Genomic DNA, 24016 nt, shown 5'->3' with positions numbered 1-24016 from the left:
AATAAGATCATGGCTGATCTGTCGTGGCTCAGTTCCACATTCCCGCCCTGTCCCCATAACCCTTAATCCCCTCTCTTATCAAAAACCCATCAACCCGCGTCTTAAAAATATTTAGCAAGGTAGCCTCCACCACTTCAACGGGCAGAGAATTCCAGAGATTCACCACCCTTTGAGTGAAGAAGTTCCTCCTCAACTCCGTTCTAAACTGCCCCCCCTTTATCTTGAGGCTGTGCCCCCTAGTCCTACTATCCTTTCTGAGCGGGAAGAGTCTCTCCACCTCTATCCTATCCATCCCATTCATCATCTTATACATCTCAATGAGATCTCCCCTCATTCTTCTAAACTCTAACGAGTACAAGCCTAGTTTATTCAGCCTCTCCTCATAGCTCAACCCCCTCAACTCCGGCATCAGCCTAGTAAACCTCCTCTGCACTCCCTGTAAGGCCAAAATATCCTTGCGTAAGTACGGCGCCCAAAACTGCACACAGTACTCCTGCTGCGGCCTCACCAATGCCCTATACAGCTGCAGCAAGACCTCCCTACTTTTATATTCAATCCCCCTCGCTATGAAGGCCAGCATCCCATTAGCCTTCCTGACCACCTGCTGCACCTGCAAGCTGGGTTTTTGCAACTCATGCACAAGGACCCTGAGGTCCCTCTGCACCGTCGCCTGCTGCAGTTTTTCGCCACGTAAGTAATAGTCCTTCCTACCATTATTCCTACCAAAGTGGACCACCTCGCACTTGCCAACATTAAATCCCATTTGCCAGTTCCTGGCCCATTCGCCCAGCCTATCTAGATCCTTCTGTAGACTCTCCACACCCTCCGCACGATTTGCCGTTCCACCAATCTTGGTGTCATCAGCAAATTTCGACACCATACACTCGGTTCCCTCCTCCAGATCATCTATATAAATGGTAAATAGCTGAGGCCCCAGCACCGACCCCTGGGGCACTCCACTAGTCACCATCCGCCAATCCGAATAGCACCCATTGACCCCCACTCTCTGCCTCCTATTTGACAACCAATCCTCTATCCACGCTAACACCCTACCCCCAACTCCATGTCCCCTGACCTTCTGCAATAACCTCTTGTGAGGTACCTTGTCAAACGCCTTCTGAAAATCAAGAAAGACCACATCCACCGGCTCTCCTCTATCCACCGCCCTAGACACATCCTCATAGAACTCCAGTAAATTTGTCAGTAAATTTGTTTTTGTTGGAGCAGAGAAGACTGAGGGGGCAACTTGATCGAGGTGTAGAAGATTATGAGGGACATGGACAGAGTGGATAAGGAGCAGCTGTTCCCTTTAGTTGAAGGGTCAGTAACAAGGAGACATAGGTTCAAGGTGAGGGGAAGGAGGTTTAGAGGGGATGTGAGGAAAACCTTTTTTTACCCTGAGGGTGGTGAGGGTCTGGAATGCGCTGCTGGGAGGGTGGTGGAGGCAGGATGCCTCATGTCCTTTAAAAGGATGTGCGGATTAGGTTGATTGGCCATACTAAATTTCCACTTAGTGTCATGGGATACATAGGTTAGAGGGACTGGCAGGGTAAATATGCGGGATTATGGGGATAGGACCTTGGTGGGATTGTTGTCGGTGCAGACCTGATGAGCAGACTGGCCTCCTTTTGCACCGTAGTGATTCTATGATTCTATTCTAAGTAACTGGATGAGCACTTAGCACATTCAGGGCTATGGGCCAAGTGCTGGCAGATGGGACTGCTTAGGAGTTCAGGTGTTTCCAATGTGTCAGTGCAGACCCGATGGGCCAAAGGGCATCTTCTGTGCTGTATGATTCTAAATACATGGGGGTATGGGGATAGAATGGGATTGTCATCAGTGCAGGCTCGATGGGCCAAGTGGCCTCCTTCTGTAGGATTTTATACGATTCTTTGATAAACAACCAGATGATCTATTTTAGGTGTTGGTTAGGAGAGAATACTCTTTCAGGAAATGATGCCTTGGGATCTTTTGTGTCCAGCTAAATGACCAGGGCTCAATTCAAATCTTACTTGAAAGATGATGTCTGGTCTGAAGGTGCAACACTTCCTCAGCACTCTGTTTATCGGCTGAGATTATGTGCTCAGACCTCGAGGGAGGTAGGCGGGGGCCTTGAACTGACAAACTTCTTGCTGCAGAGCACTGCCACGGACCTCTGGCTGGGAGGGAAAGGTGGAGAGAGGGGAGGGGGAATGTTTGTGTCTTAAAACTTAAAGCAGGGGATGTGATGTTTCCGAATCTGGGTTGGTAGTATCAGTGTTATACTGAGTCAGCAAATACTAGTGATCAGGGGTTGTGCAGTTGAGGATTAAACTGACCCTGCCTCGCTTGGTGTCGAGTAGCCTAACTGCCAGTATGATCCCGGAATGGTTGAAACATGCGAATGTACGTATACAGTCCGAGCAACAGATGGCTCCTTAAATGGGATCGGTTTACTGTAGCAGAGCTCTGCATTAACTCTCTACTTCACCATTGTAACCTTGGTGTGATGTCTCCTGCGTCAGATACCTAAACTTCTGAAAAAAAAGTTCAGCAAATTCCACCCGTTCCCACTGCGAACAAGTTTTTAAGATGATCAAAGGTGAACGGGCTACTCATTCACAGCGTCAGAGGGCTGAGAAGCAGAACGACACAAGTTAAACAGTGTATACTTAGGAGCCAGAAGGGAAGTCAGTCAGAACTTGGTCCCCTCAAAGGCTAACCGAGTTACAGAATAAGTTACCAGAGAAGGACACTGCAGCAGACAGTGTGACTGGGAGACAACTGGGTGCATTTGGGATGGAGGTTGAGGTTTACTTATTAGTGTCACAAGTCGGCTTACATTAACACTAAAATGAAGTTACTGTGATAATCCCCTAGTCGCCATATGACAGCACCTGTTCGGGTACACTGAGGGAGAATCTATCGTGGCCAGCCCACCTAACCTGTACATCTTTGGACACTAAGGGGCAATTTAACATGGCCAATCCACCTAACCTACACATCTTTGGACACTAAGGGGCAATTTAACATGGCCAATCCACTAACGTACACATCTTTAGACACTAAGGAGCAATGTATCATGGTCAATTTACGTAACCTGCACATCTTTGGACACTAAGGAGCAAATTAGCATGGCTAATCTACCTAACCTGTACATCTTTGGACAGTAAGGAGCAATTTAGCCTGGCCAATCCACCTTAACCTGCACACCTTTGACACTAAGGAGCAAATTAGCATGGCTAATCCACATATCCTGCACATCAAAGGGCAAGTTAGCATGGCCAATCCCCCTAACCTTTGGACAGTGGGAGAAAACTGAACCACCTGGAAGAAACCCACTCAGACATGACGGAGAACATGCAGACTCTGCACAGACAGTGACCCAAGCTGGGAATTGAACCTGGGTCCCTGACGGTGTGAGGGAGCAGTGCTAACCACTGTGCCACCAGTGAGTTTGATCTGTGGAAAAAGAACAAGCATACTGGGACTAATGGTCTCTTCGTGTTGCTAAAAGGCTTAATGTTGAAATTGTCCTCAGGATATTTTTGAAAGGTTAATGCTCATGCAAACGTCAACCCCTCCATTATGATCCTGTAATTGAAAACTTCCAGAGCACAAATTTGTAACAAGCAGTAGTACATTGCTGGATAATTGCAGACAGCTCCACAAATAGCCAGTGGAAATTTCTAAATATGAAAAATAGTCTTAACAGGAATAAAACCTTTCCTGCACTGTTTCCATCTTCCCTAGAATGCCACGCTTGAATTCGTCCTATCAGGTTTCCGCCTCGCGTAACTGCTTTTATTGATGTTATAAATGGCATGCAGCCTGGTGGGGGAGGCGATGGCCTAGGGGTATTATTGCTACGCTATTAATCCCAGAAACTTGGCTAATTCTCTGGGGACCTGGGGTTCAAATCCTACCATGGTGGAATTTGAATTTGATTAAAAAATATCTGGGATTAAAAATCTACTGATGACAATGAAACCATTGTGAATTGTCGTACAAAACCCATCTGGTCCACTAATAGGGTGGCACAGTGGTTAGCACTGTTGCCTCACAGTGCCAGGGACTGGGGTTCAAATCTGGTATTCAGTGTGGAGTTTACATTTTTCCCAGGAGTTACTCACAGTTTAAGGTTTTGTATACAATGCTGCAAAATATGCAAAAACAGTTTTCTGTGTCTGCGTGGGTTTCCTCTGGGTGTTCTGGTTTCCTCCCATAGTCCAAAGATGTGCAGGTTAGGGGGATTGGCAATGCTAAATTGCTTCTTGGTCTCCAAAGATGTACAGGTTAAGTGGATTGGCCATGCTAAGTTGCCCCTTAATGTCCAAAGATGTGCGGGTTCAATGGATTGGCCATGTTAAATTGCTCCTTAGTGCCCAAAGATGTATAGGTTAGATGGATTGGCCATGCTAAATTGCCCCTTAGCGTCTAAAGATGTGGCAATTAGATGGATTGACGATGCTAAATTGCCCCTTAGTGTCCAGAGATGTGCAGGTAAAATGGATTGGCCATGCTAAATTGTCCCTTAGTGTCAGGGGGGATTAGCATAATAAATTCGTGGGATTACAGGGCTAGGGCCTGAGTGGAATTGTTGTCGGTGCAGGGTTAATGGGCTGAATGGCTGCTTTCTACACGGTAGGAATTCTGTAATTCTAAAACTAGGGCAAAGGCAAACTTCCCCTCCTCACCCTTCTGGACACAGACTGACCACCTCATCTTCTTCCAGCACCTCCCCACTGTCACCCAGCTTAGTATATGGTGGGGCTGCACCCTCTTGGTTCCATTCTTATTCTCTAATCAGCTAGAGAATCATAATATGAAGAAAAATGATATGGACTCAAAACATTAACTTTGCTCCTCTCTCTGCAGATGCTGCCAAATCTGCTGAGTTTTTCCATCAATTTCTGTTTTTATTTCAGGTTTCCAGTATCAATGGTTTCTTTCTCCCTGCTCCAACACTGCAACAACCCTTTGGTACTCCTCAAGGATCTAGCCTTGGTTTCCTCTTCTGTCTCATCTACATTCTGTCCCTCGGTGACTTCATCCGAAAGTACAGCGTTTAGTTTTCTCATGTATGCAGACCACATTCAGCTCTGCCTCACCACCTCTCTCTCATCTCTTCTACTCTTGCTAAGTTAACAAACAGCTCATCCCACATCCAGAACTGTATGGGCAGAAATCTCCTCCAAATAAATAATGGTAAGGCTGAAGCCATTGGTTTTGGCTCCTGCTCCATACTTTGTTCTCTTGCTACTGTCACCATCCCTCTCTTTTTTTTGATTTGATTTAATTTATTATTGTCACATGTATTCGTACACAGTGAAAAATATTTTTTTCTTACACGCTATGCAGACAAAGCATACAGTTCATAGAGTACATAGAGGGATGGCATGGTGGCACAGTGGTTGGCACTGCTGCCTCACAATGTCAGGGACCCGAGTTCATTTCCAACCTCGGGTCGCTGTCTGTGTGGAATTTATACATTCTCCCCGTGTCTGCATGGGTTTTTTTCAGGGTTCTCCAGTTTCCTCCCACACTCTGAAAAAGTGTGTGTTAGGTTGAGTGGCCATGCTAAATTGACCCTAGTGTCATGGGGTTAACTAGGATATATATGTGGGGTTACAGGAATAGGGCTTGGGTTGGATTCTGGGTGGTGCAGACTTGATGGGCTGAATGGCCTCCTTCTGTACTGTTGGGATTCTATGCATGAGGGAGGAGGAAAGGAGAGGGTGCAAAATATAGTATTACAACCATAACTAGGGTTTAGAGAAAGATCAACTTAGTATATGGTAGGTCCATTCAAAAGTCTAATGCCAGCAAGGAAGAAGCTGTTCTTGAGTTGGTTGGTATGTGACCTCAAATTTTTGTATTTTTTTCTCGATGGAAGAAAGTGGAAGAGAGAATGTCCTTAATTATGCTGGCTGCTTTCCTGAGGCAGCTGGAAGTGTAGTCGGAGTCAGTGGATGGGAGGCTGGTTTGCGTGATGGATTGGGCTACATTCATGATGTTTTATAGGTCCTGGCGGTCTTGGACAGAGCAGGAGCCATACCAAGCTATGATACAATCGGAAAGAATGCTTTCTGTGGTGCTGAAATCCTTATCCATGCCTTTGTTACGTCTAAACTTGACAATTTCAATGCAGTCCTGGTTGCACCTCCACATTTTACCCTCATCCAAAACTCTGCTACCTGTGTCTTAACTCACACCAAGTCCATGTTGCTTTCTCATCCCCCCATCATCGCTAACTAACAACATCTTGGTTTTATCATTCTCACCCCAGTTTTCAAATCTATCCATAGCCTTACCCCTACCTGTCACTAATCTATTTTAAAAAAGTATATAATCATTCATGGGACATGGGCGTCACTGGCTGGGCCAGCATTTATTGCCCATCCCTAGCTGCTCTTGAGCTGAGTGGCTTGCTAGGCCAGTTGGCTCTGGAGCCACATGTAGACCAGACCGGGTAAGGACGGCAGATTTCCTTCCCTAAAGGTACACTAGTGAACCAGATAGGTTTTTCTGACAATCAACAATGGTTTCATGGTCATCAGTAGATTTTTAATTCTAGATTTTTTTACTGAATTCAAATTTCTGTTTTTAGGGTGAAATTTTCCCATCCCGCCTACCACGGGAATTGTAGCGGGTGGGATTGGAACATGCAAAAGTCCATTGACCTCAGGAGGAAATACCCAGCCTTGGGGTGAACATGGCTGGAGAATGCGCCCTAATAGTCTAGCGATAATACCACAAGACCATCGCCTCCCCTGCTACAGCCCTATGGAGAGGTCATGCCCTAGTGGTATTATTGCTAGACTGTTAATAAGAACATAAGAACATAAGAAATAGGAGCAGGAGTCGGCCATCTAGCCCTTCGAGCCTGCCCCGCCATTCAATAAGATCATGGCTGATCTGTCATGGCTCAGTTCCACTTTCCCGCCCTCTCCCCATAACCCTTAATCCCCTCTCTTATCAAGAACCCATCAACCCGCTTCTTAAAAATATTTAGCGAGGCAGCCTCCACCACTTCAACGGGCAGAGAATTCCAGAGATTCACCACCCTTTGAGTGAAGAAGTTCCTCCTCAACTCCGTTCTAAACCGCCTCCCCTTTATCTTGAGGCTGTGCCGCCTAGTCCTACTGTCTTTTTTGAGCGGGAAGAGTCTCTCCACCTCTATCCTATCCATCCCATTCATCATCTTATACGTCTCAATGAGATCTCCCCTCATTCTTCTAAACTCTAACGAGTACAAGCCTAGTTTATTCAGCCTCTCCTCATAGCTCAATCCCCTCAACTCCGGTATCAGCCTAGTAAACCTCCTCTGCACTCCCTCCAGGGCCAAAATATCCTTGCGCAGGTGCGGCACCCAAAACTGCACACAGTACTCCAGCTGCGGCCTCACCAATGCCCTATACAGCTGCAGCAAGACCTCCCTACTTTTATATTCAATCTCCCTCGCTATGAAGGCCAGCATCCCATTTGCCTTCCTGACCACCTGCTGCACCTGCAAGCTGGGTTTTTGCGACTCATGCACAAGGACCCCGAGGTCCCTCTGCACCGTCGCCTGCTGCAGTTTTTCGCCACGTAAGTAATAGTCCTTCCTACCATTTTTCCTACCAAAGTGGACCACCTCACACTTGCCAACATTAAATTCCATTTGCCATTTCCTGGCCCATTCGCCCAGCCTATCTAGATCCTTCTGCAGACTCTCCACACCCTCCGCACAATTTGCCTTTCCCCCAATCTTGGTGTCATCAGCAAATTTCGACACCCTGCACTCGGTTCCCTCCTCCAGATCATCTATATAAATGGTAAATAGCTGAGGCCCCAGCACCGACCCCTGGGGCACTCCACTAGTCACCATCCGCCAATCCGAATAGCACCCATTGACCCCCACTCTCTGCCTCCTATTTGACAACCAATCCTCTATCCACGCTAACACCCTACCCCCAACTCCATGTCCCCTGACCTTCTGCAATAACCTCTTGTGAGGTACCTTGTCAAACGCCTTCTGAAAATCAAGAAAGACCACATCCACCGGCTCTCCTCTATCCACCGCCCTAGACACATCCTCATAGAACTCCAATAAATTTGTCAGACACGACTTCCCTTTAATGAAACCGTGTTGTGTCCGCCCTATCAAGCAATTCCCTTCAAGATGCCTCGCAATTTCCTCCTTAATGACGGATTCTAACATTTTACCTACCACAGATGTTAAACTAACCGGCCTATAATTCCCCGCCTTTTGCCTGGCACCCTTCTTAAACAACAGCGTAACATTAGCCGTTTTCCAATCTTCCAGCACTTCCCCGGAATCCAGCGACGTCTGGAAAATAACCACCAAGGCATCCACTATAACCTCCGCCATTTCTTTCAGAACCCTCGGATGCATTCCATCCGGTCCTGGGGACTTGTCCACAATCAGCCCCTCCAGTCTGTCGAGCACCACCTCTCTAGTAACAGTAATGTCATTAAGACCCTCCATCCCTACCACCTTTCCATCGCTAACACCCGGCAAATTATTCACGTCCTCCTCCGTGAAGACAGAAACAAAAAAGTTATTCAAGACCTTAGCCATATCCCCATCCCCTACCACTAGCTCCCCTTTCTCATTCTCTAAAGGACCAATGTTCACCCTAGCCAGCCTCTTCCTTTTTATATATTTATAAAAACTCTTGCTATCCTTTTTTATATTAAGTGCTAGCCCAGCCTCATAGCTTCTCCTACCCTCCTTTATCAACTTCTTTGTCAATCTTTGTTGACATTTAAACCTTTCCCAATCCTCTTCTCGCCCACTGCTCTTAGCTACTCTAAATTCCTCCGCTTTTAATTTAACACTTTCCTTCACCTCCTTCGTTATCCACGGCTTATTACCTCTCTTCCTACTGTCCTTTTTAACCATCGGAATAAATTTCTGCTGAGCACCAAGAAAGATCTCCTTAAAGATCCTCCACTGCTCCTCAGCAGACCTACCTTCCAACGCTCTCCCCCAGTCCACATTCGCCAATTCTTCTCTCATCCTACCATACTCCCCTCTATTCAAACAAAGGACGCATGTCCGGGAACCCACTTTCTCCTCCTCCATCTGCACCAGAAACTCCACCATACAATGATCACTCTCTCCAAGAGGATCCTTCACCGCAAGGTCCCTAATTCTACCCGCCTCATTACATAGCACCAGATCCAAGATAGCTCGCTCCCTCGTCGGCTCCAACACACACTGTTCAAGGAAATTATCCCGGCAGCATTCCAAGAACTCCTCCTCGAGCCCACCTCGTCCAACATGGGTCGACCAATCAATATGCAGATTGAAATCTCCCATAACTGCTGCCGTCCCATTCCTGCACGCCGCACTTATTTGCGTGTTAACAGCCCGCCCCACCTCCAGATCATTATTCGGGGGCCTATAGACGACACCCACCAGCGTCTTCCTCCCTTTGCTGTTCCTAATCTCCACCCACAACGATTCCACGTTCTGCTCTTTGGCTCCGATATCATCCCTTGCTACCACCTTGATACTATCCTTAATCAGCAGAGCTACGCCACCCCCTCTTTCCTCCTGCCTATCCTTCCTAAACACTTGATAGCCCTGTACATTCATCTCCCAGTCCCTGTCACCTTGCAGCCACGTCTCTGTAATGGCCACCAGATCGTATCCATTTGTGTCGATCTGCGCCACCAGCTCATCCACTTTATTCCGAATGCTTCGTGCATTCAGATAAAGCGCTTTCATCCCAGCCTTCACCTGGACCCTATTTGCCGTAACGCCACCAATTGGGACATCCTTGGCCTCTTCCCTTACCTGTACCCTATCCTTAACTTTAGACCTCGTAGCGTCACCTACCCTCGCACCCTCCCCCCCCCTAATTAGTTTAAAGCCCTGTCTACAGTCCTCTTTACTCGATTCACCAACACTCTGGTCCCAGCACGATTCAGACCAACCCCATCCCACCCGAACAAGTCCCACCTACCCCAATACTGGTGCCAATGCCCCATAAATTCGAACCCATCCCTCCCACACCAATCCCTGAGCCACCCATTCACTTCCTTTATCCTGTCAACCCTACGCCCGTCTGCACTCAGTTCAGGCAGTAGCCCAGAGACGACCACCTTGTCGGTTCTACTTTTTAATTCCATTCCCAGCTTCTCATACTCCCTCCCCAGATCCTCAGTCCGCACTTTGCCTATGTCGCCGGCACCCACATGTACTACAACGACCGGGTTCTCACCCTCCCACTCCAGGTTCCTCTGCAGCCCAGCTGCGACATCCTGTACCCGAGCACCAGGCAGACAACACACCCTTCTGTGCACTTTGTCATTGTGACAAAGGACAGTGTCAATACTCTTCACCCCACTATCTCCAATCACTACTACATTCCTTTTCCCCTTCTCTTTGCCTATGTCCTGCTGCATCACTGTACCGTGTGCAGTTTGCTCACCAACCTCACCTGCCTCGTCCTCTTCCAGACTGGAAGCAAGAACCTCAAACCTGTTATGCAGATTAAGAGGCTGAGGCCTCCGCTCCTCACCCCCCTTCCTCCTCCCAGCAGCCCCCTTTTGTCCCTGACCCTTAGATTTAGCCAGTCTAGGGGCACCCTCTCTCCCCCTGATGAGCCTCAGTGTCTGTAGCTCAGAGGCCAGCTCATCCACCTTGAGCTGGAGCTCCTCCAGCAACCTGCACTTACTGCAGACAAGGTCACTGGGAAGGACCCTGGGGTCCGCAGAAACTCAGGTAATGCTCTGGAGACCTGGGTTCGAATCCTGCTTGGAATTACCTAGAAATACCTGGAATTAAGAATCTACTGATTCTACCATAAAAACGTTGTTGATTGTCCAAAAAACCCATCTGGTTCACTAATGTCCTTTAGGGAAAGAAATCTGCCGTCCTTACTCAGTCTGGCCTACATGTGATTCCAGAGCCACAGCGATGTGGTTGACTCTTAACTGCCATCGGGCAACTAGGGATGGGCAATAAATACTGGCCAGCCAGTGATGTCCATGTCCCAAGAATGAATAAAAACAAACAACCCTCTAAGATATCAGTGCACTTCTCATTCTGACCTCTTGAGCATCCTAATTTTAATCGGTCCAACAATAGTGGTTGTACCTTCAGCTGCCTTGGACCCAAGCTGTGGAAGTCCCACTCTACAACTCTTCTTCTTGCTTAAGACGCTTTCTTAAAACCTACCTCTTTAACCAAGTTTTGGACATTTGACCTAATAGCTCCTCATGTGAATCATGTTGTATTTTGTTTTACACTATCCCTGTGGAGCACCTTGGGATGTTTTATTACAATAAGAATATAATCTAGTTGTGGACCCATTAGCTTGGCTTGATAAGGGACAAGTTGCATTCACGCCAAACAAGTGCCAAGCAATGACCATCTCCAATGAGAGAGGATCTAACCATCTCCCCTTGACATTTAACGGCATTACCATCACTGAATTAATATCCTGGGAGTTACCATTGGCCAGAAAGTGAGCTGGACCCAGCTATATAAATACTGTGGCTACCAGAGCAGGTCAGAGCCTGGGAATCCTGCGGAGAGTAACTCACTTCCAGATTCACCCAAAGCCTGTCCACCATCTACAAGGCACAAGTCAGGAGTGTGATGGAATACTCTCCGCTTACCTGGATGGGTCCAGCTCCCAACAACACTCAAGAAGCTCAACACCATCCAGGACAAAGCAACCCCACTTGTGACACCCCATCCACCACGTTAAACATTCACTCCCTCCACCACTGACACTCAGTGGCAGCAGTGTGGACCATCTACAAGATGCACTGCAGCAACTCATCCTTAGACAGCCTTTGAAATCCACAGCCTCTACCGCCTAGAAGGACAAGGGCAGCAGATATAGAGGGAACACCATCACCTGGAGGTTCCCCTCCAAGCCATTCCTCATCACAGGTGGCACGGTGGCACAATGGTTAGCACCACTGCCTCACAGCATCAGGGACCCAGGTTCAATTCCCAGCTTGGGTCACTGTGCGGAGTCTGCACGTTCTCCCTATGTCTGCATGGGTTTCTTTCGGGTGCTCCGGTTTCCTCCCATAGTCTGAAAGATGTGCGGGTTAGGTGTATTGGCCATGCCAAATTCTCCCTCAGTGTACCCAAACAGGCACCGGAGTGTGGCAACTAGGGGATTTTCACAGTACCTTCATTGCAGTGTTAATGTAAGCCTACTTGTAACACACAATAAACTTTGAATTTGAACTTTATCTGATTTGGAAATACATTGGCTGTTCTTCACTGTCACTGGCTCAAAATCCTGGAACTCCCTCCCTAACAGCACTGTGGATGTGTCTACCTCAGGGACTGCAGCGCGTTCAAAAAGGCGGCTCACCCACCACCTTCTCAAGGGGCAATCAGGGGGATGGGCAATAAATGGTGGCCTAGCCAGAGACATCCACACTCCGAGAGATTTAAAAAAAGTAGCGCCACACCTATTTAACCTAGCCAAAGTTTTAACAGTACAGTCACTTATTATCTGAGTCAATGTGATCCATGTAACCTCCAAAATTAGCATCAGTCTAATCATGAAAATGTCCGCACCCAGTATTTGGAGGTTAGATATTGTATTAAAGATAGCAGCCTTTTCAGACCGTACTTCTGAAAAGAGCAGTTATCAGACAGAGCTTAGTAGTACCTTGGCAGAGTTATGCCGAGTTGAAAGAACAAGATACCTAGCCTATACAATAGAACAAAGAAAATTACAGCACAGGAACAGGCCCTTCGACCTTCCAAGCCTGCACTGACCATGCTGCCTGACAGAACTAAACACCCCCTATCCTTCTGGAGACCATATCCCTCTATTCCCATTCTATTCATGTATTTGCCCAGACACCCCTTAAAAGTCACTATCATATCTGCTTCCACTACCTCCCTGGCAGTGAGTTCCAGGTACCTACCACCCTGTGTGTAAAATCCGTGCCTCATACATCTCCTTTAAACCTTGCCCTTCACACCGTAACATAAGCTTGGAAACATAGAAGATAGGAGCAGAAAGAGGCCATTTGCCCTTCAAGCCTACTCTGCCATTCATCACGATTATGGCTGATCATCCAACTCAATAGCCTAATCCTGCTTTCTCCCCATAACCTTTGATCCCATTTGCCCCAAGTGCTATATCCAGCCGCCTCTCGAATACATTCAATGTTTTGGCATCAACTACTTCCTCTGGTAATGAATTCCACAGGCTCACCACTCTTTGGGTGAAGAAATGTCTCATCATCTCTGTCCTAAATAGTCTACTCTGAATCCTCAGACTTACACCTATATCCCTGGTAATTGACTCTTCCAACCTGGGAAAAAGTTTCTGACTGTCCACTCTGTTCGTACCCTTCATAATCTTATAGGCTTCTATCAGGTCGCCCCACAACCTCTGTCGTTCCAGTGAGAACAAACCAAGTTTCTCCAGCCTCTCTTCATAGCTAATGTTGGGTTAATTACCAGGGCGGCTACAGGAAAGGTTAGTATGCCAGTAGCCTTTTCAATTACTCTAGGGTGGCATGGTGGCAAGCGGTTAGCACTGCTGCCTCACAGTGTCAGGAACCCAGGTTCGATTTCTGGCTTGGGTCACTGCGGAGTCTGCATGTTCTCCCCATGACTGTGTGGGTTTCCTCCCACAGTCCAAAAGGTGTGCTGGTTCGGTGCTAAATCCTCCCTCAGTGTAACCCGAACAGCTGCTGGAGTGTGGCAACTAGGGGATTTTCACAGCAACTTCATTGCAGTGTTAATGTAAGGCTACTTGTGGCACTGACAAATGAACTTAAAAAAAAAGTGCATTGGCTTTTTATGCCTGCTGTTTATAGACCCTCTTTTGATTTTTCATAGCTCCTTCTCTCTCAGAATAAAGCAAACATAACAATTGGTCTTATCGTAAATCTAAAATGGATGCCACTATATTCGAGAGAAAGCTGCTATGGTTTAGGCATCACCCTTTAATCGCATTGTGCTCCTTCCAGCTTCCTAACTTAGCATCAGATTTAGACATTCAACTGTCTTATTCCTGAATCCGCGCAAATTTCCTTGTCTCCTCCCCAGCCCCCTGGCACTGAAACCAGTTTTCATTGTCTGATTGCAAGAATCAGCTAACTCGGGGCAGCAGAGATCAGCCGTGAACTTCTGGTCAGCATCATCCGATTTAATTGGCTGCAGTGTATGGGCTGTCAGGGTAGCTTAGCAACAGGTTATTCTTTTCATGAGGCTGAGAGAGAACATCAAGGCAGGAGAGAGAGGTAAGGAGCGATATCCTGTTATCCACCTAATAAGGCATCCCTTGAGGAAACAGTAAAGCAAGTGTCAATAATCATAGAGATCCTACAGAGCAGAAAGAGGCCATTCGGTCCATCGAGTCTACACCGACAACAATCCCACCCAGGCCTATCCCCGCTAATCCCTCTCACCTATGCTTCCTGGGAAACTAAGGGGCAATTTAGCATGGCCAATCCCCCTAACCCACACATCTTTGGACTGCGGATGGAAACCAGAGTATCCAGAGGAAACCCACATAGACACGGGGAGAATGTGCAAACTCCACACAGACAGTGACCTAAGCCGGGAATCAAACCTAGGTCGCTGGAGCTGGGAGGCAGCAGTGATAACCGCTAAGTATCATAATAATACTGAGATCTTTTTATTTAATAGTGTCACAAGTCAGCTTACATTAACACTGCAATGAAGTTACTGTGAAAATTCCCCAGTTGCCACGTTCTGGTGCCTGTTCGGGTACACTGAGGGAGAATTTAGCACCTAACCAGCACGTCTTTCGGACTGTGGGAAGAAATTGGAGCACCCGGAGGAAACCCACGCAGACTTGGGGAGAACTCCACACAGACAGTGACCCAAGCTGGGAATCAATAATCTCAAGAAAATTTCTACTTTGAAAAAGAATAAAACAGAAAGAGCTCCATTTCTGTGGCACCTTTTCTGATTTCAGGATCTTGACACAGACAGTGAATTTTAGTAAGCCGATCCACATGTAACAATGGATAATGGACCACAGTGGTTAGCACTGCTGCCTTGCAGCGCCTGGGACCCGAGTTCAATTCCTGGCTTGGGTCACTATCTGTGTGGAGTTTGCATATTCTCCCTATGTCTGCATGGGTTTCCTCCTGGTATTGTGAGACTTCTTACTGGGTATCACAGGGGCACAGTGGTTAGCATTGGTTCTTCACAGTGCCAGGAACTTGGGTTTGATTCCGGCCTTGGGTCACCGTACCTGCAGAGTCTGCACATTCTCCCCCATGAAATATACTTCAAAACTTTTAACTTTAAACTTCAGCTAAGAGTCACTGTCTGTGTGGAGTTTGCATGTTCTCCCCATGTCTGTGTGGGTTTCCTCCGGGTGCTCCAATTTCCTCCCACAGTCCGAAAGATGTGCTGGTTAGGTGCTAAATTCTCCCTCAGTGTACCTGAACAGGCGCCGGAGTCTGGCGACTAGGGGATTTTCACAGCAGCTTCATTGCAGTGTTAATATAAGCGTATTTGTGACACTAATAAGTAAACAAAATCATTTATTTTTAAGTGCTTAATTTTAATGTTTTGAGCCTTTTTTGTCTTAAGTAGACCAGTTCCATATGCCGTGTTACAAAACTATTGCTAACTGATTTGATTGGGAGGTTCAAAGGATTGAATTTTGAAACCTTTCAGCCAAGAACGGATTAGGAAGGCCTCAGATATTGAACCCAGAGTGAAAGTTTATTTTGGTTAAGGGATAAGTATTGTTCCAGGGCAGCAGGCCTACTCCAATGCTTTACTTCAAATTAATATCACCATATTTACTTGAGGCGCTAGTGGAGGGGAGTGGTGACTGGGTGTGGAGGAGGCAGGCTGTGGTTGGTGGAGAGCCAGCCTCTTTCAGAGAGGGACTTTAATAATGGCTGCCACTCAAGCACTGAACTGGACAATAGAACTGGTGGGGCCTTCTCCGTGGGATCCAGGATGCCTGGGATGGCGGGACTGATGTATGAGGAGAGGTGACGAAGCTAGGATTGTTTTCGCTGGGGTTCAGATGAGTTCAGGGTGACATGGTGGCAGGGTGGCATGGTTAGCACTGCTGCCTCACAGCGCCAGAGACCCAGTTCGATTCCCAGTTTGGATCACTGTCTGTGCGGAGTCTGTACATTCTCCCTGTGTCTGCGTGAGTTTCCCTGTTTTCCTTCCACACTCCAAAAATGTGTGGGTTAGGTTGATTGCCCAAGCTAAACTGACCCTGGTGTCAGGAGTCTTAGTAGGGTAAATATGTGGGGTTACGTGAGTAGCCATTGCAAGCTCAATGGGCTGAAAGGTCTCCTTCTGCACTGTAGGGATTCTATGAATGAGGGAGGATCTCATATAGACTTATAAAATTCTAACAGGACTAGACAGGGTAGATGCTGGGAGGATGTTCCCAATGGTGGGGGGAATCCAGAACCAGGGGGGTCACAGTCTGAGGATTTGGGGTAGACCATTTAGGACAGAGGTGAGGAGACATTTCTTCACCCAAAGAGTGGTGAGCCTGTGGAATTCATTACCACAGGAAGTAGTTGATGCCAAAACATTGAATGTATTCAAGAGGCGGCTGGATATAGCACTTGGGGCAAACGGGATCAAAGGTTATGGGGAGAAAGCAGGATTAGGCTATTGAGTTAGACGATCACCATCAGTGATGAATGGCGGAGCAGTCTCAAAGGGCTGAATGGCCTCCTGCTGCTCCTATCTTCTATGTTTCTATGACCCCGGGGGCGGAGGATACGGCCACCGAGTGATGGCTGCCAATCAGAAACTGGCAGCTCAATGAGCGGTAGCGCCACGGGGCAGGGCGTTGGCTACTGTTGGTGTGACACCCACAGAGGCCTTGCATTGTGGTTGGATCCAGGCTGCAGGTGAGTGATGGGGCGCAGGGTGAGGTGGCGGTTTGTGGGGAGGAGGGGGTAAGGGTTCAGCAGGGTGTGACCCTCAGCCTGCTCCCTTCCCAATGCCAGTTCTCTCGATCAGGCAGAGTACTTTTGAACAAGGCAACCCTCCTCTGGGGTGAAGTTCCTTGTCATGCTCCTTACGTGGCTGGGTTTTACTGGGCCAATTTGCAAATTTTGTTTTCAAGGGAGGGATTGGGCAAGTGAGGCTGGAAAATCCCACCCATATGGTGCGATCTTAACACCCTTTCAGGCCACTCTCCTGCTGCTGTGAGGTTGGAGAGTTTGGCAGCCAGTTGGGGGTGATGGGGAGGAGGACCTGGAGTGAGTTAGGACAAAACAGCAGAGGTTTGAAGAGGATAGAATGTGGGAGACCTACAACCTGTCCTGGTCCCTCCCACCAATGCCTCTACTTTCTCAGGAGGCTGAGGAAATTTGGCATGTCAGCTACGACTCTCACCAACTTTTATAGATGCACCATAAAAAGCAACCTGACTGGATGTACCGTAGCTTGGTATAGCTCCAGCTCCGACCAATACCGCAAGAAAGTACAAAGGATCGTGAATGTAGCCCAGTCAATAACTCAAACCAGCCTCCCATCCATTGAGTCCATCTACACTTCCCGCTGTCCCAGGAAAAGCAACCAGCACAATCAAGGACCTCACACACCCCTTTCTCTTCCACCTTCTTCCCTCAGGAAAAAAGATACAAAAGTCTGAGGTCACGTGCCAACTAAGAACAACTTCTTCCCTCCTGCCATCAAACTTTTGAATAGACCTACCTTGCAATAAGTTGATCTTTCTCTACACCCTAGCTATGACTGTAATACTACATTCTGCACCTTCGCCTTTTCTTCTCTATGACTCTATGAATGGTATGCTTTGATTGTATAGTGCGCAAGAAACAATATTTTTCACTGCATCCCAATACATGTGACAATAATAAATCAAACAATACTTTCCACTGTATCCCAATACATGTGACAATAATAAATCAAACAATACTTTTCACTGTATCCCAATACATGTGGCAATAATAAATCAAATTAAATATTAATTTGATCTTTCTAGCTGTGACTGTAACATTCCATTCTGCACCCTCTTCTTTCCTTCTCTATGAATGATATGCTTTGTCTGTATAGTGAGCAAGATACAATAATTTTCACTGTACACTAAAAATGTGACAGTAATAAATGAAATCAAATTAAACTATAGCTATGACTGTAAAACTACGTTCTGCACTCCTTGCCTTCTCTACGAACGATATGCTTTGTCTGTGTGGTGCCGGAGAAACAACTCTTCATTGTATCCCAGTACATGTGACAATAATAAATCAAACAATACTTTTCACTGTATCCCAATATACGTGACAATAATAAATCAAACAATACTTTTCACTGTATCCCAGTACATGTGACAATAATAAATCAAACAATACTTTTCACTGTATCCCAATACATGTGACAATAATAAATCAAACAATACTTTTCACTGTATCCCAATACATGTGACAATAATAAATCAAATCAAATATTAATTGATCTTTCTCTATACCCTAGCTATGATTGTAACGCTACATTCTGCACCCTTTCCTTTCCTTCTCTATAAACGGTATGCTTTGTCTGTATAGCGCAAGAAACGATATTTTTCACAGTATACTAATACGTGACAATAATAATTCAAATTAAATCAAATCAAAAATATCACAGGCCAATCAATACTAGGCCACGTAAACAGACTGCTGGGGTCTATGTAGTAGTCCCCTCCTTCTCTCTCCCCTCCTGTCCCCAGTGAGGAGTGCAGCTTCCCAGGATACGGAAGAAGGAGACCCCACCAATCCTTTATTTCTTTACCCCCGCCCCCACTCTGTCTGATTTTGGGATGAGGTTTTGAGTTGGATGTCAGGGTAATATCACTTCTTGTTTTCACTTCTTTCTTTCTTTCTTATGATCGAGCCATTTTCAGTGTCAGTAATCTCTCACTGGCTGCACAACAGGGCTCAGATCTCCTCCCCCTCCCCAATCGCACTCCCTGCTCCACCCTATCCTGTTCCTTGTCCAGTTTCAGACTTGGCAAGAGCTGGAGCTGGAGTAGGATCAGTGAAGGATAATCTGTCACCAGGCCTTGGCATATGTCTAAATTACCCCTTAGTGTCCAAGGATGTATAGGTTAAATTACACATTTACACTTGGGCAATTTAGCATGGCTAATCCACCAAATGCACACATCTTTCGATTATGGGGGGAGACCAGGGAGACACAGGGAGAATGCAAACAGGCAGTTACACAAGGCTGGAATTGAACCTGGGTCTTTGGCACCGTGAGGCAGTGGTGCTCACCACTGTGCCATTATGCCGCCCAGTTGTCTACGACTCAACTCGAAGTGGCAATTTCAGCACTCGGATTCTTGCTGCCTTCAGGGCAATGTTTTAATACCTCACAACAAATTTGGCCTTTTGCACCTAAAAAGAACACCTGCTGTATTTCTGCCTGGGGACATTGTGTCCTATGATCTCGCCGTGGCTACATTCAGTGCACTGCAGGGACGTTAAGTGATGCAAAGGACAAATCATTGTCCCCATGTTGTGCCTGGCAGTCAGCTGAGACCAGTTTAAAAACTTTAATGTTTAAAAAAAAAGCCACAGTTACAAAGGTGCCCATAAACTAGGCAAGGTGGATATGCAATAAGAAACATTCACTTTTATCAAAGCAAGCAAATTGTCAGGGGGGAAGTGGATAAGGCCAGAAACTCATAACCCACGCCCACGCTTGGCAGAGCAGACAACAGAGAAACTTGATGCTGTGTGTTAATTTAAAACATGGTGGTGTATGGCCATTGAGAAGTGTCACTATCCCAAAATCATGTGAGGCTAACACTATTTCAAACTAGCCTGCGCGGTGGCACAGTGGTTAGCACTGCTGTCTCACAGCGTCAGGGACCCGAGTTTGATTCCCGGCTTGGGTCACTGTCTGTGTGGAGGCTGCACGTTCTCCCCTGTGTCTGCGTGGGTTTCCTCCGGGTGCTCCAGTTTCTTCCCGCAATCCAAAGATCTGTAGGTTAAGTGGATAGGCCATGCTAAATTGCCCCTTAGTGTCCAAAGCTGTGTTGGTTTTGTGGATTGGCCATGCTAAATTGCCCATTAGTATCCAAAGTTGTGCTGGTTAGGTGGTTTGGCCATGCTAAATTGCCCCTTAGTGTCCAAAGATGTGTGGGTTAGGTGGTTTGGCTGTGCTTACTCACACACATGCACACACTCATCCTTGTATTATGTGCTGCTGCTCTGTCACCCTCACATGCTGCTGTGTAACTGGATTTAACCCATTAATTCTAATTGCCCTCAGTCAAAGTGGGAGGGGAGAGGTTTGTCCCAAGATTTCAGGATTAACTTGCCGGAATGTAAATTCTCCTCCTGCACGATCTGAGGCAGCTTAGTGCTCTGAGCCTGAGCAGTTTGCAGCCCTGATAACACATCCTTAGAAGAGAGGTCTCAAACTAATCATGCACACTTGACTTTGCTCTAAGGGGCCCGGAGCACAGTGAAACTGTTCTCAAACACGTCTTGCTTAAGTGCTTAAATGCAGGTGAAATATATTTACAGCAGGCAATTCACCAACTGACGGGGTTATTCAAAAGGGAGAATGTGGAGGTGTGTAGAAGCCTACTAACCATTTTGCTTCTGGGGCCCCTCTCTCCCATCTTTGCAAATTTTAAGTCCTGTGAACATTTTTACTGTATAAATAATTTGTAACACCATTGATTTTATTTCTTTACTCAAAGTGAAACATCCTGAACAACAAGCCTCTCAGGGCTTCTATTGGCGAGCTTAGAATGAAACTCATCTCCAAACTCCATGGCCTGGGCCTCAGCTCCTCCCTTTGCGACTGGATCCTGAACTTCCTAACTCACAGACTGCAATCAGTAAGGATAGGCAACAACACCTCCTCCACGATCATCCTCAACACCAGTGATCCGCAAAGCTGTGTTCTCAGCCCCCTACTATACTCCTTATACACCTGTGACTGTGTGGCCAAATTCCCCTCCAATTCGATTTTCGAGCTTGCTGACGACACCACTGTAGTGGGTCGGATCTCAAACAATGATGAGTCAGAGTGCAGAAATGAGATAGAGAATCTGGTGAACTGATGTGGCAACAATAATCTCTCCCTCAATGTCAACAAAACAAAGGAGCTTGTCATCAACATCAGGAAGCGTAAAGGAGAACATGCCCCTGTCTACATCAATGGGGATGAAGTAGAAAGGGTCGAGAGCTTCAAGTTTTCATGTGTCCAGATCACCAACAACCTGTCCTGGTCCCCACGTGCCAACACTTAGTTAAGAAAGCCCACCAACGCCTCTACTTTCTGAGGAGGCTAAGGAAATTTGGCATGTCCACTATGACTCTCACCAACTTTTACAAATGCACCATAGAAAGCATTCTTTCTGGTTTCATAACAGCTTGGTATGGCTCCTGCTCTGCCCAAGACTGCAATAAACTATGAAAGGTCATGAATGTAGCCCAATCCATCATGTTAACCAGCCTCCCATTCATTGACTCTACATTTCCCGATGCCTCGGCAAAGCAGCCAGCATAATTAAGGATCCCACGCACCCCAGACATTCTCTCTTCGACTTTCTTCTGTTGGGAAAAAGGTACAGAAGTCTGAGGTCACATACCAACTGACTCAAGAACAGTTTCTTCCCTGCTGCTGTCAGACTTTTGAATGAATCTACCTCACATTAAGCTGATCTTTCTCTACACCCTAGCTATGACTGTAACATTACATTCTGCACTCTCTCCTTTCCTTCTTCCCTACGTATTCTATGAACGGTATGCTTTGTCTGTATAACGCACAAGAAACAATACTTTTCACTGTGTTCCAATACATGTGACAATAATAAATCAAAAAATATTTTTCACTGCATCCCAATACATGTGATAATATTAAATCAAACAATACTTTTCACTGTAACCCAATACATGTGACAATAATAAATCAAACAATACTTTTCACTGTAACCCAATACATGTGACAATAATAAATCAAACAATACTTTTCACTGTATCCCAATACATGTGACAATAATAAATCAAACAATACTTTTCACTGTATCTCAGTACATGTGACAGCCATAAATCAAATCAAATATCTGTTAAACCTCCTTTTCAGGCACAACGTTGCAAAGATAGGCAGTAAAGGGAGCAACATGTTCGTGTACCAGGCCTGTGCAGGCAGCTGATTTTAATCACGCTTCTGTGACCAGTTTCTGCCACAGAGGATTGTGAATGGAAAGCTTCTGTCCAGCTCTGAAAGACTGCCACTCAATATTGCACCGATTGATTTACCAACCTGCTTTGATTCATCTCTCATTAAGATGCTGTCCGAGGCAGCTGAAGACATGCAGGGACCAAACGTCACGGTGCATTCAATCATGGTAATGGCTGTTTAGCCATACTTGGTGGGTGACAATGTTTGGTGCTTTCGACGTGCCTGTTTAAAAACATCCAGGACCTGTTCAGTCTGCGCTGAGAATATGAGGAGCTAAAATTCGATTACTGTCTGGGAAGAGTCTCGGAATGCCAGAGAGACCCTTCAGGAGTTAACATTCTTGTTGAATTGGTGGCTACCTCACTTTGATGCTGGGAGCCTTTGCCATCTCATCATTCTTCATCTGTCAGTCTGGACATTTTACCAGCAGGTTGCCTCATTCTCAGGCACAAAAACTTGGTAAAGTTGGGTGTGAGGTGAGTAGCGCGATCTGTGCCCGCTTCCGCACCAGTTCCCCCTTTTACAAGGCTGGAAAATGGCTGCAATCAGGACTGCACCCAAAACAGCCATTTAAATGCACTTAAATTGACTTAACGGGCTGGATGCCCAACCTTACTGGCACTTCCCCCTTTACCACCATGTGCGCCAATCTAGAATCGACGCGAGACAGACATGCTCCTTAAAAGTCCAATTTAGGTGCTTCAGTTAGTGAGGAGGTAAGTGCCATGCCTCCGATGGCTCTGTGCTTGAGACTGGTGGGGGACAGGGGGGGTCCGCCGCCACTCTGCCTGTGATCACTGAGGAGGAAGGGGGGGTCCGCTGCTACTCTGTCTGAGATCAGTGAGGGGGAGGAGGGGAGGTTCGCTGCCACTCTGCCTGTGATCAGTGAGGGGGAAGGGGGGGGTCCATCTTGGCTAGGCCGCTAGCTCCCCAGAGCTACCCTAAACCCTGCTGGAGTAAAAGACTCTGGCGGGGTGGGAGAGACTTGCGGGCCAGAGACTTCACTGCCAGGCCCACTAATCTCATTTAAATTGTGGGGAAATGATTATTTAAATCATTCCTGTGTCTCACTGCCGATTTCCAGCACGGAGCCAACACCGCTGGGAAATCTGCGATGGGAGATGCAAATGGGGTTGAAAGCGCATATCAATCTACAAACCAGCCACTGCGGGATGGAAGAATCGCAGCCATTGAGTTTGTGGATGGTGTTCATCATTTGTGATCAGTATTTGTTGTGTTTTATAGGGTGTTGCACATTCAGAGAACAGTGTTTGTTTAGAAGATTGCCCACGCTCCGACAGAGCTGAAACGCTCCATCGCACATCACTGCATCGATTCTCCTTCAGGTAAAGCAAGCGTCAAGTCATTCTGATGCACTTATTCCACTGATTCCATTGTGTACATCCTGTTACACCACACATCATTCTAGTAAACAATGACCTTCGCACAATCCCCACTAGAACAATGTCAGGAAACGTTAGCCCCACTGGGCCAAGGTCAGTGGAACATGTGGAACTTAGAAAGATTATCCTTTTGCCATTTCTCTCAGGTTGGTGGCCGCCCCCTTGCTCCATGTCACAGGCTGCTAACTCCCAGCTGACTCATGATACCGTGGCCAACACACTCTGCACTCGGCCCAAGTGGCTTCTGCATCTCTGGATGGCTCTGTGCTTCAGCACAGTGGTTAGCGCTGCTGCCTCATAGCGCCAGGGACCCGGGTTCGATTCCTGGCCGGGGTCACAGTCTGTGTGGAGTCTGCACGTTCTCTCTGCGTGGGTTTCCTCCGGGTGCTCCGATTTCCTCCAAAAGACATGCTGGTTAGGTGCTAAATTCTCCCTCAGTGTACCCAAACAGGCGAATAGGGGG

The 24016-nt window shown here is 46.8% G+C and overlaps 1 long non-coding RNA gene across 1 annotated transcript in view; it reads left to right on the top strand.

Annotated features, from left to right (window-relative positions):
- Positions 1–24016, top strand: part of LOC145361387 (uncharacterized) — a 123179-nt gene that overhangs the window by 61905 nt on the left and 37258 nt on the right. The window contains exon 3 of the long non-coding RNA XR_013889826.1: positions 23396–23496. This is a non-coding gene — a long non-coding RNA (uncharacterized LOC145361387). The remainder of the gene's footprint in view (positions 1–23395; positions 23497–24016) is intronic.

Source organism: Carcharhinus amblyrhynchos, chromosome 34 (assembly GCF_965287045.1).
Source record: "Carcharhinus amblyrhynchos chromosome 34, sCarAmb.v2.hapA, whole genome shotgun sequence".
NCBI lineage: Eukaryota > Metazoa > Chordata > Chondrichthyes > Carcharhiniformes > Carcharhinidae > Carcharhinus > Carcharhinus amblyrhynchos.
This window is presented reverse-complemented; position numbering and strand designations above follow the sequence as displayed.